Raw genomic sequence first — 19,216 nt, 5'->3', positions numbered from 1 at the left:
TGCCCATAGAATAAGTTTCTTCCTAACCCCGGGAAGTTAACGGTTGGTTCATGCTCTGAAGCACGAGTGTTTACAGCCCTTGTTAAAATAAATGAATCCCTTCTACTGTAACTGTGACAGGCCTCATCAATATAAACATCTTACCCTTTTTTGAACCCTAAGCTCTCACTGTCAGTGATATGCTATCCTGCGGCAGTGAGTTCTACAGGCCAGGAATGCACTGCAGAAACATAGTTCCCTTCAGTTTCATTGTCTTTATCACTCTTGTGGCAACTCATACAAAAAAAGCCAACCAGCTACGTTGAGTGATGGGCCCCAAGGAGCATGGTACAAACCTATCCAGACCAACCTGTGCTCCTCTCAGCACTGAGAGCAGTTTTTCTTTATGTCCTTTGAGCTGAATGCATCATCATTATGTATTAATCCCATCATCTGTCAAACTCGGTGATTGACCGTCACTTAAAAAGTTAACGTTGTAGGTCTCACTCCACCCATAAGTGCTGGATGTCTGTGTTGCTTCTAGGTTACCTTTAATGAAGTGGTTCTCTCTGTTGGAACCATCCACTCCTGTCTGTAGCCCTTCACCTTGCCTCTAGGGCAGCATGGAGAATTGGTTCAGATGAAACTGGACTCCACTTGAACCTTCACTCAACACTCAAGCCATGGTTAAACACACAGCAGTAGATCCTCAACTAGCATAAATCAGTGTAGCTCCATGGAAGTTAATGATATGTCACTACCATGCCAACCTACACCAGCTGAAGAGCTCACCCATGCTTTGGATAACTGTTTTAATTTTTTTGCTTGCTTGCTTTGTAGAGGCAGTGTGATCTAGTGGATCCAGCATGGGATTAGGCACCAGGAGGGCCTGAGTTCTAATTCTGGTATATACGCTGACTTGTATGGACTTGCTGTCACTCAGTTTCCATATCTGTGAAATGTGAGTAATTGTACTGACGTTCAGGGGTGTAGGAAGCTTAATTCATTCATGAGTATAAGGGGCTTTGAGAACCGGGTATTGCCAATTATTATTACTGACTTCAGTTTGGATGTTACAATGTACTCTGTGTGAGAGAGACACAGAAAAAGTGTGTGAGCTGTTATCATGTAGTGGCTGGACAACAGAGAAGATAAGGATCCTCCTACTACAGCTATCTCTGAGAGATTTCCTTTAGCTTGAGTGACAGCATCATGTGTGTTTAAAGCATAGGGACCAGGTTCTAGACTTGAATCCCAACGTGAGCGTATGATTCATGGAACTATTGTGTCTGTTGTTACAATGGCCCTTTACTGCCTTCTATTATTAGGCACAGAGCTCACAACAAAGAGCTACAGGTTCTTTATAAAAAGAAAAGGAGGACTTGTGGCACCTTAGAGACTAACCAATTTATTTGAGCATAAGCTTTCGTGAGCTACAGCTCACTTCATCGGAGGTTCTTTATGGGTGCCTCTTCCAGTGTATTCCTCCTGCATGTCCAGAGCCATGCAATATTTAGCCCATGTCCGTGTTTCTAAGGGGCCAGGGGCATGGGCTCCCAGGCCTGAGTGCCCATTCACTGAATAATGCATGACATTCCAGCACACAGATGAGGTTAAGTGGCCGCAGAGAGATAGTGCCTCTGGAGATGCAGAATGATCAGCAGCCTCCTTAATGCAGCCTCTGTCTGGGTGGAATCCTCGTCAGCTCACGGATGTGCATGTTCGTAAATAACTGAGACGTGCTGCTATTTCCCCTCCCACGCACTTTCACTTCACATTTGGGTACCAGCTCTCTAGACCCACAGCACATGCAATAAATAAGCCCCTCCATTACCGACCATTAAATGGTCGCAGACTAGATTAAGCCTGCCTGCGTAAGCACTTTTCACTGAAGCTTTTAGGGTTGTGGAATGCAGCATCTCTCTCGCACCATCCCCTGTGTCATGTTGTCCTGTTCTCCCAGATGATGTGCTCACATTAATGCGAAGGGGAAAAAATAAAATGAATCCAGATATACCTGGTAGAGCTAGGATTCGATACTTAACCTTGGGGGATTCTTGCTCATCACTGGGCCTGATCCAAAGCCCATTGAAGTGGATGGGAAGGCTACCAATGACTTCAGATCAGACCCTCATAATTATTATAGAATGCAAGATTGGGACTCAGTTGTGCTTGGCGCTGTACAAATTATAATGAGACCCTTGCTGCCACCTGAGAGGGGCAAAGTTACTTGTTGAGTCTCCACACAACAGATGCCTGCCCCCATGCTGCCCCCACTGAAGCCAAGGCACAAGCAACCGTAGAGTGTGGTGCTCGCAGCAGCACTAGAAAAAAAGGAGAGCTAAATCTCATACTCTGGACTACAGATAAAAGACGGGACAATATGAGCGCTTCAGGGAAAGGAGCCTGGGACATTATGTATGAGAAATTATAGGTTTATCTCTGGTCTCATCTTATCCTAAGGTTGAGCTTTGCAGAACAAGTGTTCCTCGTGGAACCACATGGAAAAACAAGGCACTAAGGGACACTTGATTTCATCCTCCCAAAATCCAGGGGAAAAAAACCACAACACAACATTTCTGATACTTTCTTCCTGCACGTTTCAATAACAGCATTTTGAATATAGTTTTACACTGATCTGGATGCTAAATTCACGAGGAAGGGTGTACCTGCGGGTAAAACACTGGACTGGGCCTTGAAAGATCTAGGTTCAGCTCGTGGCTGTGCTACCAACTTCTTGCACAAGTTACTTCACCTCTCTGCACCATAGCTCCTCATGAATAAAAGAGGGTAACCCTGCTTCTTTTGTCTATTGAGATTGTAAACTCTCAGGGCTAGGACTGTCTCTAGGGTTGCCAACCATCCAGAATTGTCTGGGAGTCTCCAGGAATTAAAGATTAATCTTTAATTAAAGATTATGTCATGTGATGAAATCTCCAGGAATACGTCCAACCAAAATTGGCAACCCTAGTCTCTTACTATATATATTTGTGCTGCACCTAGGGGCTCAGTTGGTACCTCCAGGTATAACTGTAATACAAACAGTTGCTGAGCCATTGCTACATTCGGTCACATGTGTGTCGGTCAATGGACAGCAACAAGGGCTGCCAGATGGGAAAGGGCCAGGAGAAGGGAAAATCCAGCGAGCCATGAAACCAACGTACCAACAAGCACAATGCAATATCTCTTAGTTCCCAGATCATCTGAGTTTTCTTCCTCCTCGTAGCACTCCTGATGCTGAGAAGTTGTGAACCAAGAAAGAAAACCCACAGAACCTTCAGCGGCAGCGCCATGTTTCGTCCGAGTCAAGAGACACTGCATGAAGCTGTGGCCACAGAAAGCAAGCCACTCATTTCTTCAGGCTTAGACTAATGCATTGATACTAGGAGCTGATTTATGAATGCAGCTGACATGCTGCGTCACTCTGTCCCTGGCCAGACGTTCCTACCCCTTAAGGATCTACCCCAATTCTGTGAATCCACTTCAATCCCAGACCCACTTCAGCTACTGCCCACTCCCAGTTTGAAATGGAAACTTGGGAAAGTCAGACGTACAGTAACGGGGCAGAGTGGTACTGCTCTGCCGCTGTACTGGCTTTGTGCATGTGAGTGCCTGATGCTCACAGAAAGAATAAAAGACTTTACACTGTAAGTAAGTTTCTCCTATCATTTAAGGGCCAGAGACCTGTGCTTGAGCGCCTAATGGTCTAGCGCCATCTCCCTTTGTGTGCTTGTGTGTGGTTTATACAGTAACATCTTCCTGTTGTCTGCAGCACAGGGATGCTTTTATTGTCTGTGCACGTTGCTTGAAAACAAACGCAAAGCCCCGCTCAGAAACCTCTCCTTTTCCATGGTGCCTACAAAAAACAAAACAACTTGACCAAAGTTGGGCTGCTGGTGTGCTGGGACCACTGGCCATTACGCTAACCAGGATTGTCTCATGCGTTCCGGGTACTCCCCTCTCAGTCCGTCTCTATCCAGCTGCTTCCTCTTGTCTTATTCTTAGATTCTAAGCTCTGCAGGGTAGGGAGTGTCTTTTTGTTTTGCGTTTGTACAGTGTCTAGCACAATGGGGTCCTGCTTCATGACTCGGGCTCTGAGGGGCTACGCTAAGACAAATTGTAATACCAATCTCATTGAATTTCACAACGGAAGGTTCTTTGCAAGACATGCTGGTAGGTCCCTGTCACAAGGCAAACCCCGTGGGACACCCTCCAGCAGCAGGCTATGGCATGACCTGTGTGCCTAACTAATTTCCCCTTCGGTGGAACAGTCTCTCAGTGTCCAATGCAAAGTCCCTCTTCTGGGCATAATTTTATTCAATACACCAGTGCAGTAATTCCCTTCTCCCCCACCCAAAAAAATCCTTGCAATAAAACCGTTCTGGACAATCCCACAGTACACATATAAGGATACTACAGTTTTTCTATTCCCCCCTTTAGGGACATCACCTTCAGGATACTCCCCTCTCTCCCCCAGAGAATTGACAGCAGCACTGTATTCCTAATTCTTCTGCCCCGATCCAGGGCCCCGCTCTCCAGGCTGTCCAGCTGTGAGCAACCAGGCTCCTGACTCTACCTCAGGTGTCCCACAAGAGAGCTCCCCACAGCGTTCTACTCCCCAGGACTCCCTGCTTCTGAGTCTTGCCCTCGCTTGGGGCATGTTCCTTCAGAGTCCACCCTCTTGCTTCCAGGTAAGCTTCTCCTCACCAAGCTGGACCTTCCCCTTTTCCTAGGGGCCAGTGCCTGAGCCTTCCACTCCTCGGAGGCCCCCAGCTCTGGACAGTTCTCAACAACTTGCATCCAAGCAACTCCAGGCAACTCTCTGCCGCTCCTTCCTGACTTTTCAGGTGTCTGACTCACCTAGTCTCGTCCCTCTAGGGCCCCGGGTTCCCTCTCTGAAGTCTAACTGGGGTGGGAGGGAAAGGGTCAACTGACCAGTCAGAGGTGCACTGGCCTCGTCTCTTTTAAAAGGCCAGTGTCACCCTGACAAACCCTTAGCTTCTAAGCTTCCTTTACATTCCTAATCAAGGGATGGTTTCAAAGAGAATAAGCCCTGCCAATATTGCTTGGTCCATGCCTCAGAGGCACGTTTTCCAAATCTCCTTTTTTGGATGACAAATTTTTCATTTCAATTCTGACTTCAATAGAGAGAGGTGTTTTTTTGGGGGGGGCGGGAAGGGTCAAATGTCAACATATTTATCAAAATTTTAAATTTCACCAAAACAAAGTGGGGGGAGGTTGGTTTTTTTTTGACAAAAATTCTTCTTGTTTTTCTACCAGCTGTAACCACAATTAACTAACAAATTAACCGACAATGAATACATTAAACTAACTACTGGCTGCTAAGTTCGTTTGAAAAGCTCACCAAAAGTGTCACAATGGGAGCTGTCAGCTGCTGAGCACTTTGAAAATCCCCTCACATATTCCTAGATGAAAAGCATTCATGTTTGTACACGAATTTGAACAAGCAATGCGTTCTGTGTGCTAAGCCTTAATGTTCACATTATTATTAGCAGTTTCTCAGAGGTATTGGCTTCCATTAATCTAATAATTAGAGCTGATTGGGAAAGGTTTTTATCCCTGTACAAAATCTTCACAAAAATGAGTACTTTTTGGTTTTCTCAAAATTTGTAAAAAAAACAAAACCAAAAAAACCACACACCAAATCCACTCCCAAAGCCCCAAAATAAGCAAGCAAGAAAGCAAACAATCAACAATGCTGAAAACAAATTGTTAACCAAAATAATTTTTTTTGACTCAACTTTCCATTTTGATGAAATGCCGTTTTTATCTAGGAAAGAAAAAAACCAAAACAACAACAATCGCATTTCAACTGGAGCTTGGCGAAAGTTTTCTAAACTATTCTTTTTGTTGTTATTTGTTTTTTGGGTAAAAAAAATGCATATTTGGGTCAACTGAAATATTTCACCAATGTGTGTAGATTTTTTATTGCATCAGTCAAAAAACAAAACCAAACCTGCAAATATATGAATGTATACAAAAATATGAAAACAACTGAAACATTTTGTCCTGACATTTTTGAAACAAGATGTTTTGATTCAAAACGGCTTCTCATTTTGAAATGTCCTTTGATTTTATTAAAAAACAAAAACAAAAAACTAAAAGCCTAAAATGGTCAAAGTCAAAATGAAACATTTGACTTTTTGAGTCCCTGAAAATTTTGATAAATTTCATGTCTGGGTCAGGCCCAACTGAATGTCTTCCCAATTGTCTGGAATTGCCATCAACCTGAAAAATTCATTATTCGCACAGCTGAAATTTCAATGGAAAATTCTTAACCAGCTCTGCTAATAATATTTTGCACTTATAAAAAACTTTACATTTGCAGACACTGACCAATATTACATGGGATTGGTCTCCACACAGCCTTTGTACCACTTACAGGAGTAAAATACACGAGTGTGAGAAACTGTGATGGAGCATATGGGGCCCATGTTGGCAAGAAGAGGGTTAGTGAGGGCCTGTGGACCCATCTGGCTCCCCGCGGCTACACACACCTGCAGCAGATATCAGGTGCGGAGAGCTTGATGCTTGGATGAGCATCTGGGTGGATGGGAAATACAGGCCCAAGGAGACCAACCAATGGACGGGCTTCATGAAGACAAGCCCTGTGTGGAAGGGTGACCCTGTTTGGAGTTCTTAGCATTCTTTTCTTTTTGGACTTCAGTGCCCTGGAAGGTGGGGTGGGACTCAAACGTGCTGTAGTTGGAGAGCTAAACATCACTGCCTGGGGCCCCGTGAGGGGTGGCAATCAACCATCGGAGACCTGTACTAGAGTGAGTGCTGCCCTGATGGGCCACGAGGCAGCACCAAGGAGGCGGTCCCTGTCACAGCACCGCCATAGCTGCATAATTGTGCCTGCTCGAGGGCGTTGCACTGGTTTCACTATGGGTACGTCCACATTGGAGCTAACGGTGCAATTCCCACTTTGAGGAGACATACCTGCACGAGGTCTGACCGAGCGAGCGTGCTAGCCACTCCGAGTACGTGTCTAGGGTTTTAGACAGGACTGTACTCAGGGCTGCTAGCCCTTCCTGTGGCTTGCGTTGCCACAGCTACACTTCTGTTGGTAGCATCCTAGATTGATGAGAAGTGACCCCTTCAGGTTCAGTATAAATGTGCTGTATATCAGTTTCTAAATCAATATAGTGGTACAAAACCGGGGTTGAGACCAGCCCTTAGTGCACATTAACTCCTTAAGGAGGGCCACATGAACTAAATTACCCACATCAATCTAGTTTTTATCCTGTGCCCATCACCATAGCATCTGAACAGCTCTGTAATATCTCAGTGCCTCCCTGCTCCTACTTAATCCTTACCCCTGAGATGCAAAGACCCCAATTTCCTACTGTAGGACATGACTGACCCCTGTTGACTGGGATGGGAGCTACTCATAACTGAGGGCCCCAAACAGGGAGGCCATTAGGACAGTGAGTGAACTAATCTCTCTCTTTGTCTCCAGCAATTATGTGGGAGTGGGCTGACTCTGCCAAAAGCGCTGGCTGCTCTCGAGGGGTAGCTGGCAAATGGAAGCCTAAACACCTGTGGGCCAGATGTGCACAGCTGTACGTGGGCCATCACTGAGCCATCTGTAGGACACACCAGTTTGTGTGGTAGAGAATGGATCAAGGAGGGGGCGCTATTCCAGCCTGGGTAAATCCACAATACAATTTACAAGCAGCATGGAGACCTTTGTTTTCTCTCTGGTCTCTGTCCCTTTCCACCTGGTTCCATTGTCTTTCCCCAGTGGCTGTCGCACTGATTCTGACCAGCCAGGGGACAACATTTGGTGCCGCTCCAGGCAACTGGTTTTATGCAGGTTTCAGAGTAACAGCCGTGTTAGTCTGTATTCGCAAAAGGAAAAGGAGTACTTGTGGCACCTTAGAGACTAACCAATTTATTTGAGCATAAGCTTTCGTGAGCTACAGCTCACTTCATCAGTGCATCGGAATTGCATTGGTTTTATGCAATTCATTCAGGTGGCGAACCGTCCTTTTGCATTTTGTAGAGATAACCAGCTTGGGCTGTTTCACTTCCTCTCAGGATGGAGAGGGAGGTGGGGGAGGTGTGCCTCCAGAGACCAGGTGCTCCATTACTCTGCGTTCATGCTGTCACACCACTCCTGGCAACGTGACGGGGTAAAGCAGGGCAAGGGAGTGGTGGCTCAAGCCCTGGATATGCAGCCACTGTCCAATCACTGCTCAGCAGTAAGGAGGGAAAATGGTATTATGGTTGGAGCCTTAAGCTACGAACTAGGCCAGCTAGTCCTTCCCGTGGCTTTACCATAGGCTCGCTGCTGCCCTGCACCTTGTCTAGTCACTCACACCTGTGCACGGTAGCTTGTAAAATGCCACCAGACGACAGTTCTCTCCTCAGGCAGTGGCGGCGCTGACAGGGAGGCAGGTGGGTGGCGACTTGGCACCTTTTGGGTGTATGTGGTGCCTTTTCAAGTATGTTCTACAAGTGAAAATTTGGTCGTGCACCTCCTTTGTCAAATGTTTTTTCTGTTTGATGGGCAAAGGGAAATGAGCGCCAACTAGCCATGGCTAAACTAAAATCATACTACGTGGCACCTGCTGTTCTTAATTTGGCCTTGGATCAAGGGAAAAGGACCACCAGGAGCTTCCTTAGCGGGGAGGTTCACGGGCACAGTTTCACTCGCAGAAATTCCACGGCAGCAGCTCCTGGGCCCAGCTCCCTGCTCCGGGCACGGCGATGTGGTTCACAGAGCACCGCATGCGTGCACCATGTCGTGAGGCTACTTACTCAGATTTGGCCCGGCGGCCCCTCCCTCATGACGGAACGGCAGCCGACCCAAATGCGAACGGTGCTGTGGCCCTGTGCAACGCCTGGAGCAGGAAGTCGAGCCCACAGGAGCCACCACTGCCTGGTGAGAGTGAGGTGGGATCTCTCCCCAACCTCCCGCCAAGGTCTCCCCTCCGTACCAGGCTGGGAGGAGGGTTGACGTGCTGGTGTAAATCATCAGTGCCCCCTTGGCAGGGCAAGGAGTAGGAGTAGGCAGCAGCATGACTGAAGGTAGCACCACCGACGACCCTCCTGGCTGCAAAACCTGGCTCCAGCTGGTACTCGGGGAGCCTGGCTTGCATGGCCTCTGTGGGGTGTGAATGATGACACCAAGTGGCAAAGCAGCGGCCAGTCAGGCATCTGCTGAGACTTCACTGCTCTTTATCTCCCCAACGTTTTCATCTATTAAAGGGGGATGAGGTGACCTCCCCACCAAGCCAGAGTAGGGTGGATGGGGGTGGATTCTTCGTGCCCCTAGATCCTCAGCTGGAAGGAAACCAGCCAAATCGGCTTTTCAGATTTGTCATGGGAACACGTTCAGGTCCCTGCAGGGGGAGTGCCAGAGTGATGCACAGCTTCTGCTCCACCAAAGGGCCTGCCCCCCCTCTCCTTCTCTCATTGTTTTGTTCTAGTGTGGGTCGCTGGTGACTGGTACAGCAAAGCCATGTCTCTCTTGGCGGACATGCCAGCTGAGGATCTGGCCTATTCTCCCCTGGGGAATGCTTAACTCCTCCCAAGCGCCATCTCTTTGGGAAGGTGATGATCAAAGAAAAGCCCAGCTGTGCCCACGAGATGCGCGGTGCCTGGCTGGCCTGTGCCCTTCACGTACTGACAATGTAAAGAGCATCACAGGTGATGGTGGTGCAGAAAAAGCACCTGACTTCCTATATCACCATGAAGAATACACACATACAAAGAACCATCCCTTTCACACCATACTTGGTAATTACTCAGGCAAAACTCCCACTCTGAATTTAGCATGAGTAATGACTGAAGGATTTTGCCATCGTCGAGGTATGACTCATCCCTGCTGCCAGTGCACTCAAGGAGAGTTTTGCTAGCACTCAGCACCTTCCAGGATCAGGCCCTGAGGGTCTCTTCTGGCTCCCCTCTAGAGTCAATGGGCTTCCAATGGGAGAAGGGTCATTCGGATCCTGTGAGGTGCTGAGCACTCCCAGTTTTACTGTTTTCCTTTGGAATCGCAGCCACCCAGCAGCTCTTGGGATCAGGCCCTACACACTTAAAGCCTACGGAGTGGGTATTAGCTAAAATAAACCACATGCATAATTAAAACCAATAATAAATAGGATTTTTTCTGCACCCAATATCCAAGAACCCTTAACAAAAAACAAAACATCTCTGCAGAGTGTTTAATGTTGATATTTATTTTTGAGACACTGTCATGTATCTTGATAATTGATTGCTGCTCGTTAAATGCTGACACAGCAAATGGCTCTGTGCAGGGTACAGAATATATGGGTCCCTGAGGCCCTTCAGTGGTAGATGGTTATACGTACTTCCTTTTTCTAGCTTGGAAAGGTGGACTTGTGGTTAAAACAATGGGCTGTAACTCAGTAGAACTGGGTTCAATACTATATTCACCCACTTCTCTGTATGATCTTGGGTTTAACATTAACCTATCTGCAAAATGGAGTTAAGAATATTCCCTTTGTCTATTTAGATTGCAAGCTTTTTGGGGCAGGGACTGTGTCTACCTAGTTGTATGTACAATGCCTGGCACAATGGGACCCTGATCTCAGTTGAGGCCAATAGGTGCTACTGATAATATAAATAATCTATTGCGATAGTTAAATAAACTCATATTACCGCACATCTCAAAGACATCTTGTTCGCAGCTGCCATCATGCTCCAGCCTCAGGAAGAGTTGTCCAGATTACACACTGATCGTTGGATACATTCCATTCTTATTGGCTCAGATTTGAAAGAGCCTTTTTATTGAAGTCCAGCAGGCTGGATTCCTTCCTTAGAATATGGAACCCTGTAAATAATTTTCTGGACTAAAATAGCTACAGGAATGTCACATGACTTATGACTGTGAGTTCAACAGGTAATGTATAGTCATGCCACCTGTTGTCATATATTTCTCAGTAATGTAGGCAGGGGCTAAAATGGAACCTTGAAATGGAGTCCATTAGAATTTGGGGGGCTAGGGGAGGTGTTAAGTTTGAATTTCTGAATCTGTGCCTCTGGTTTTGGCTCCCAGTTGGATCAGAACCCCAAAGGAACCGATCTTCTGATCCTGATTGGTGTCCCTGAAATCTCATGGTTATAATCATCCTCATGATGGTGGAAATCTTTTGAGATCAGCAGATTTCTAGAATGTATTCATTATTCACAGAAACTTCACCCATAACTTTAAAAAAAAATCAAAAAGATTATGGGGGCCCGATTTACAAAGATATTTAGATGACTAAAGATGCAGATTGAAAACCCCACTAGGTACCTATCTGCACCTGTAGATACCTAAATAACTCTGTAAATCAGCCCCTGTATGTATTTGAGTAAGCAGCGCCTCCGAGAAGCAGGGAGGCAGGAAGAGCAAGAGACACCATAAAGTCCGCTAGGGGCTTCACTTTGCGTATTTAATTCCCTGGAAAGCAATTAGATGCTATGGTGATGGATGCAATAAAAGCCACCTATAGACAGAATTTTTTCCCTGAATAATTTCTGCAAAGAATGCTTGGTCTGCAGCCTGCTCTTATGCAATTTGTTGTGAGCATGCAATATCCAGGCTGCTTTGACTGGACACTTGAGTCACATAGCATATTTCTGTTTCCTGATTGGATAAGGATAACTGTTAAGTTTGGGTTTCCAATGTCAATGATTAACTGTACATTCAAAATTCATTTCCCATGAGTATTCTGCAATCTTGGTTTAAAACTGGCCACTTCTGCAAATGTTCCAGCAAGTAAACTTGCCTAAGAATATTCAGAGGAAACTAACAAAAGGCTGATAGACTTTAAGGGCAGAAGGGACCATCATGATCACCTAGTCCTCCAGCATATCGCAGGCCACAGAACCTCACCCACCTACTCCTGAAATAGGCCCATAACCTCTGGCTGTGTTAGTGATATCCTCAAATCTTGATGTAAAGACTTCAAGTTACAGAGAATCCACCATTTACTCTAGTTCATATCAGCAAGTGACCTGTGCTCCATGCTGCAGAGGAAGGCAATTCCACCCCCCGGGGGTCTCTGCCAATCTGACCAGGGGGAAAATTCCTTCCCAACCCCAAATATGGCAATCAGTTAGACCCTGAGCATGGGGCAAGACCTGCCAGCCAGACACATAGGAAAGAACTGTCTGTAGTAAAAATCTATTCAGTCTACTTTCAGCTCCTTATATTAATGCCCTTCATCATGCTATTGGAACACATTTGAAGCAAATTCACTTAAGAATTCAAATGTAGAAATGTTTTGCTGTGTACAGTCAGTTAGTCCCTCTGCCTCATGCGTGCACTAATACCTTACAGAGATACTGGGAAGCTTAAGTGACTAATACTTGTAAAGTGCTTGGAGATCTTCAGCTAATTTGTTTTATTAAATTATGTGAAGGATTTCCAAGGATCCAAATACCAAAGGCAAATATCACAGTTCCCCCACCTTGGGACACTGGCAACTGACTCAGACAGAGGCTTTCTCTGATTATAACGAACAGAAGTTGGATTTTAACGAGTTCACATTGTGGGTAATCACATCTGGCAGCTTCCCTTCCCTGCTGCTGGTGCTGTGTCAGAGCCTAGTTCAGAGCTGGCCTTTTCCAGCCGCCCTGGCTTGCTGTCCTGACCACACCCCCTTTCTATTTGATAGGCGGCCCTGCTAGAAACATTATGGTATTTCCATCCTCTTTAGCACTGGTGCAGAGGATTTCACCAGGTAGTTGGCAAGAGACCTTAGACAAGTGTGGGAAGCTCTGGAGAACACAACTCTTTTCTCTGGTCTTTCAGACAAGTAGTAAGTAAAGCTCGGGATTCTATGCTAAACTCTATTTGGATTGTTATTTACCTATGCTAATTTTCAGGCTATCTACTTTCCTGGTGACATGCCAGGACATTTACTCCTTCTCTTTTCATTAGCAGTTTAACCCAGTTGATGTAATCAGCAAATATTTATGATTCAATCTGGGTGTTTTTAGGGTCCTTTAAAAATACTTTTTGTATTAAACGAGTTTAAGATAATATTACTGTTTACTTGTCTGGGGTGGAAAGTTGCTTCTTGGTGTTACTGATGACACTGTATTGGAGCAAAGTTGCACTTAAAGACAGATAGTTGAGTTCAATTTTATTTTCATTAATCGTATGTTTGCTTTTTTGTTCAGTAGGGTAAAGAGTTTTGTTCCAAAGGGAAGGGGGGGAAGGAGGGACAGCAATATGTTTAGTGCCAAACTTTCATCTGGTGTAAATCAGTGTAACTCCACTGACTTTTGTGGAGAAGCTGATTTCCACCAGTGAATAATTTGGCTATTTATATCTTTGCAGGAAACATTGCTTCCAACCCCTTTCCCCCATCACGTTACAAATCACAATAGTAGTGTGCCTTAAAATATCCTCAAGACTGAAGATGGGCTGGAAAACAGCCAGTGTCATGCAGATGTGTGCCAGCTTTGGTTCTCTGCTTCCGAAAGTGACTGAAGTTGGGAACAGTGAGTGGCAGGAAAGGCTGTCGGGCTTTGTAGGTGCAGGATTGCAATTCCTCATCATTAAGGACGCAAGCCTGCATCCTTTGCATGACCAGTACTCCTTCTGGCTCTCTGGAAGTCACCGGGAGCTTTGAGCCCCCGAGAAGTGCAGAGTCAGGCCTTCCATGTTTCCATTAGTCTTTAATTTGATGCTTTGCATGTGGCCACTAATTTGCTATTAAGGTCCCATTGGCTCTCACTCTGCCATCTGATACCTTCAGGGAGAGGGGGCTGGATCCAGAGGGGGTTTACTGGTGAGTATTTATTCAGTGCTGACTTTATTATATTCTTGAGCTTTTTCTTTCCTGTCATTTAAAAAAAACTTTCTGCCAAAGCAAATTTGGTGTTACATGGGAACGTTCGCTTTAAACAACAGGAAATGCTGGCCAGAGCATGGCTTGCTCAGTGGCTTTGATTTTTATTATGAAAGTCTTGGTGCTTGAACAGTTTAACCAGTTATGGCTCAGAGCTCTCACTTTCATCCTGGTCAGGTTGCTTCTAGATGTATGTATCTATCTTTGGTACTTATCTGGGCACCTTGCAACCTTTGATATATTGATCCTCCCAATATAGCTAGATTCATAGATTCCAAGGCCAGAAGGGGCCATTGTGATAACCTAGTCTGACCTCCTATATAACACAGGCCAGAGAACTGCCCCCAAATAATCCCTAGAGTAGAGCTTTTAAAAAAACCATCCAATCTTGATTTAAAAATGGTCAGTGATGGAGAATCCAGTATGACCCTTAGTAATTAACAAATGGAACAATTTACCCCCACCCTTAAAAAATTTACTCCTTATTTCAGTCTGAATTTGTCTAGCTTCAACTTCCAGCTGTTGGATCACATTGTACCTTTCTCTGCTAGACTGAAGAGCCCATTATTAAATATGTTTTCCACGTAGGGACTTCCAGACTGTAACCAAGTTACCCCTTAACCTTCTCTTTGTTAAGCTAAATAGATGGAGAACCTTGAGTCTGTCACTATAAGGCTTGCTTCCCAATCCTTTAATCATTCTGGTGGTTCTTCTCTGAGCCCTCCCCAATTTATCAACCTCCTTCTTGAATTGTGGGCATCAGACCTAGATACAGTATTGCAGTTGCACCAGTGCAAATACAGAGGTAAAATAACCTCTCTATTCCTACGTAAGATTCCTGTTTATGCATCCTGGGATCTCATTAAATCTTCTGGCCACAGTGTCACACTGGGAGCTTGTGTTCAGCATATTTTCTACCCTCACCCCCAAGTCTCTTTTCATCCCTGTGAGGTCGGGAAGTGCTATTATCCCCAGTGTGTAAATGGGAAACCGAGGCACAGAAAGACTGAGGGCCAGGTTGTTAAACGTAGTTAAGTGCCTGGAGATGCAGAGAGGAATTGTCAAAAGTGCCTAACTCATGGGAGTCAGTTGCTCTCGAAAATCCCACTCGCTCTCATGAGTTAAAAGAAAAGGAGGACTTGTGGCACCTTAGAGACTAACAAATTTATTTGAGCATAAGCTTTCGTGAGCTACAGCTCACTTCATCGGATGCATCCTTTTCTTTTTGTGAATACAGACTAACGCGGCTGCTACTCTGAAACCTCTCATGAGTTAGGCACCTTTCAAAAGCCCCTTAGATGCCTCGAGGCACTTAAATACTTCTAACAATCTGACTCAAGTGACTTGCTCCAATCTGTGGCAGAGTAGGAAACCGAACATGGGTCCTGCAAATCCTAGGATAGCCCACTTATCCACTGGGTCATCCTTCCTCTGCATTTAGCAACTACATCTTGTTCATCCAGCCAGATCCTTGGCTGCTGAAAACCACTATAGCCCCACAAAGGAACTATGTCAATTTACCCCAGCTGAGGATATGACCCATGATGTTTTCTTTTCAATCAACTGTTTCATTGCTGGAAACACTGTAAGTGGAATAACAACTGACCTCACTGCTCCGCTACCCCCCCCCCCCCTTCACATCTTCCTGTAATTTCATATATAGCAGCTGCGAGAGATGAAACAGCAGCAACCTCTTTGGGTTAGGTGCCTGCCCTAATCAGCAAACTGTTTGGCTAGCCTTAGGTGCCCTTGAAATGACCTCCAGCTGTCAGCTTACCAACTGGCTTGCAGTCCTGTTAATGGGGCTACTATTCAAATCAAATTATGGAATTAGCTGCAGACTAGTAATTTTGTCAAAGGCTAATGAGCTGGGTATAGAATATGAGAATTTTTAACCAGAGGGCACTTTTCCCAAAGGGGGAGGGGAGAGATGTGTGCCAGGATTTATTCATCTTGGCTTAGGCTAAGACTACAATTTGTCCTGTAAGGGGTGCAGGGTGTTATGGTGCCACAAACTGTGCTTAAGTTCTAGCCCACTTCTACAAAAACGACCTTACTCTGCATTAGAGCAGAGACTGTTGTACAAACCCTCCCTTCAGGAACCTCTCTGTGGTGGAAAAAACTGTTAAAGGAATGATCAACCAACTGACATAATCATTTCATATTCTCGTGGTTAGGACAGGAGCATGAGAGTCAAGATACCTGGGTTCTCTCACTGAGTTGCTGTCCTTGGTCAAGTCATTTAATCCTTCTTAGTCAGAAGTGTGATAGGACAGTATATATGTGCTGTAAAACACCTGTCTTGAAGAGTTTGCGCTAGAATATTCTGTGCCTCAGTTTCCCCCCAGTAAATTGTTTATAACATGTTCTAGATGAGATATTTTTATAAAAATACATGAACTTTGAGGTTCTCCGATGAAAAGTACTAAACATTAATGAGAGAAACTACAATGATATCAAAGAATAACTGAGGAAGGAGGATATTAAAGAAATGTCTTATAAATTGTTTTTTCTGCAGCAAACCAAGAACTCTCCCTCCTGTTGTCCTTAGCCCATTTGAGCCCTTCATTGGGAAGATCTTATTTTTTAAATCAGTGCCCAAGATTGATGAGCCGAACAAATGTATGATGTATTATTGGATCCATAGACACGGTTTTCCCTATGCTTTAAATTGGCAGGCAGCCTGGAAAATGCCAGCATTTTGAGGGTTAAAAGTACTGCCGAAGAATGTCACTTTCACAGGCTATCTTTCCCCAATGACGATAAATTATTGCTTACTACAAAAATCCAGTGGCAATAACTAAGGACCCTTGGGTCAGCCAGCCCGCTGAGCCCACTTACTTCATTTGAGTTCCTCTTGCCTTTAATGATGGTTGGACTCAAGATTAAAAATGATTGGTTCTGGCTGCTAAATTCCCCTGCCCCCGTCCTATCCCATTCCCATCTATCAGTGCTTCTGAGGCAAAGGCCTGGATGGGAATCCTTTTAATTTACAGAAAGGGAAAGACAGAAGCCCACCAGTTCTATTCTGCTACTGTGCCCATTGCCATGCTCTGTGGGCACTGTAAATGGCCCACCAGCCCATGCTGCAGGGTATTGAACCTATGGGAGAGGCATGGTCTGAGCATAGCACTGTCACCCAGAACTAGACATGGGCTGAGTCACACAAACTGGATTGAAAAGCAGTGTGCTTCATGGAGAGGACATTATACTGGAGCTCAGAATACTTGGCTTCTATCCCTGGCTCTATCACTGACCTGCTAGGTGACCTTGGGCAAGTCACTTAATTTCTTTGTGCCTCAGTTTCTACATCTTTAAAATGGGTATAGTAATTTCTAAGAACACACACAAATTGTTATTTCAAAAATAAATTAATTTAGACCATTATATATATATTTATATTTTTGTGACTGTCTTTCTGCAAAGATGTGTGTTAGAGCTGGTCAAAACTTGTTTTGGTGTGGTTTTTTTAACCCTAAGAAATTTGGGACAAATCATTTTTTGCTAGCAAGCTTTGTCACAGGAAACTTTGCAATGAAATTATTTTAATTTGACCATTTTTAATTTTGATTCAATTTTTTTGAAAACTGAAACTGAAGGAAAAATGCAAGTCTAAATGAAACCAAAATTTTCATTAGTTTATAAATTTCCCATCTAAAAATATATATATATATATATATATATATTTGGTTTTTGTTTGCAAGTTGAAAATTTTTAACCAGCTTCAGGATTTGGTATTTCTTGAATAACTCGTTCAACTTCTATGGGAAGTTTGCAGGTTGACTTTGTTAATCATTATTTGTGTATGTGATTGGTCGAATAATGACATTTAACAAGCTTCCTTCCTCCAATCAAGAAACAGAAACAGGAGAATAAAAATAGAGTGTATGTCTGTTCAAATAATAGCAAAGGTATTCTACTAGGCAATTCAACCAAATGTTTGTGAACACTTCTTTTTTTTGGAATAGGTTTCAGAGTAGCAGCCGTGTTAGTCTGGATCCGCAAAAAGAAAAGGAGGACTTGTGGCACCTCAGAGACTAACAAATTTATTTGAGCATAAGCTTTCGTGGACTGAAACCCACTTCATCAGATGCATGGAGTGAAATACTGCTTTCTTTATTTTTCACTCCATGCATCTGATGAAGTGGGTTTTAGCCCACGAAAGCTTATTGCCCAAATAAATTTGTTAGTCTCTAAGGTGCCACAAGTCCTCCTGTTCTTTTTTTGGAATAGTATTCCCCCAGCTTTGGTTCTCGGTTACTGTGGTATAATTCCATTGCTATCAGCGAAGTTACTCTGCAGTTACACCAGTGTAATTGAGGGTAAAATTTAGTTCAGCTAAAAGTTGCCTGAGTGGCCAAAAAAAACCATCTAATTGTATCTACAGGAAGTAAACTCCCAGGAACATGAAGAATTATTTAGGGCCGTATGAGAGGAAACCAAAGGGGGTGGGGGGAAATATAGCCTGAATATCAGAGATACCTGTTGACAGTGAGATGTATTAGGCTGTGGAAAAAATTCCTACGGGAAGAGGTGGAAGCTCTATCAGCTGAGTCCTTAAAAATTAACTTGGGCAAAGCACTCAGGATCTTCCTTTCTGCAGCCATGCAAATACTCCTGCCTCCTGCTGCTCTCCTTCCTGTTCCATCTCAAGGGCTCATTCCCTCTGGGCATAGTTTTGGTAGGTCCCTATGAAGATACAGAACCTGCTCACCTGCCTTCCTCTAAAAGATCTTCCCTGGTCCAGGTGAAATCTCCCCCAAATCACCACACGCTCCTTAATGTCTGCTTCCTATCGTGCACAGCAGAAGGATCAGTAAGCTTAGCTTGCTAAGGTAACTCTGTCACTCACAACGTTCATTCACCTCGTGTAAGAACATCAACTCTGAAGCCTCATCTAAACACAAAAGTTGTACCCTTTAACTATGCAGCAGTGCTAAGTAGACCAACCCACCCCTTTTTGTGGGTACAGTTACACTGGTATAAAAGTACTTGTCATACCTCATTTCCATATGAGAAGGGGAATTTCCTCCCCCCATTCAAAATTTCTTTTTGCTACTCTGCCATTTTCCAAAACATCCTCAACTTTGGAAAAGTTACAGACTGGCAAAAGGGAAAAATGCAACTGCGAAAGTGGGTGGTTGTGGGGGGGATCAAACTTGGACACTTATTTTATTGCTCCCACTTGCAAAATGGAGAAAAGGGGGAGCGAATAAACATTTTAAAAACTTCATTTTTTTTTTGCAAAGTAACCAAAACATGGTTCCTGTTTCATAAGGTTCAAAATGGTACAACTTCAAAATATTGATTCCCCTTCCCCCCTTTTAACCAATTCAACAACACACAGATCCTTTGGTATAGATCAAATTTCAGTGCTCAATTATCTCCTTCAGTGTAGA

The 19,216-nt window shown here is 44.4% G+C and overlaps 1 protein-coding gene across 2 annotated transcripts in view; it reads left to right on the top strand.

The window, feature by feature from the left end:
* Positions 1 to 12,663: 12,663 nt before the first annotated feature.
* The window catches only part of ETS1 (ETS proto-oncogene 1, transcription factor), a 120,833-nt gene continuing 114,280 nt past the window's right edge, over positions 12,664 to 19,216 (top strand). The window contains exon 1 of one of the 2 annotated variants that reach the window (XM_037882274.2): positions 12,664 to 12,779. The gene's annotated coding sequence lies outside the window, so the exon portion shown is untranslated. The remainder of the gene's footprint in view (positions 12,780 to 19,216) is intronic. The other variant, XM_043533901.1, reaches the window with a different exon arrangement.

Source organism: Chelonia mydas, chromosome 22 (genome assembly GCF_015237465.2).
Source record: "Chelonia mydas isolate rCheMyd1 chromosome 22, rCheMyd1.pri.v2, whole genome shotgun sequence".
NCBI classification, from domain to species: domain Eukaryota; kingdom Metazoa; phylum Chordata; order Testudines; family Cheloniidae; genus Chelonia; species Chelonia mydas.
Note: the sequence above shows the minus strand (reverse complement) of the source record. Positions and strands in the feature narration are given on the sequence as shown.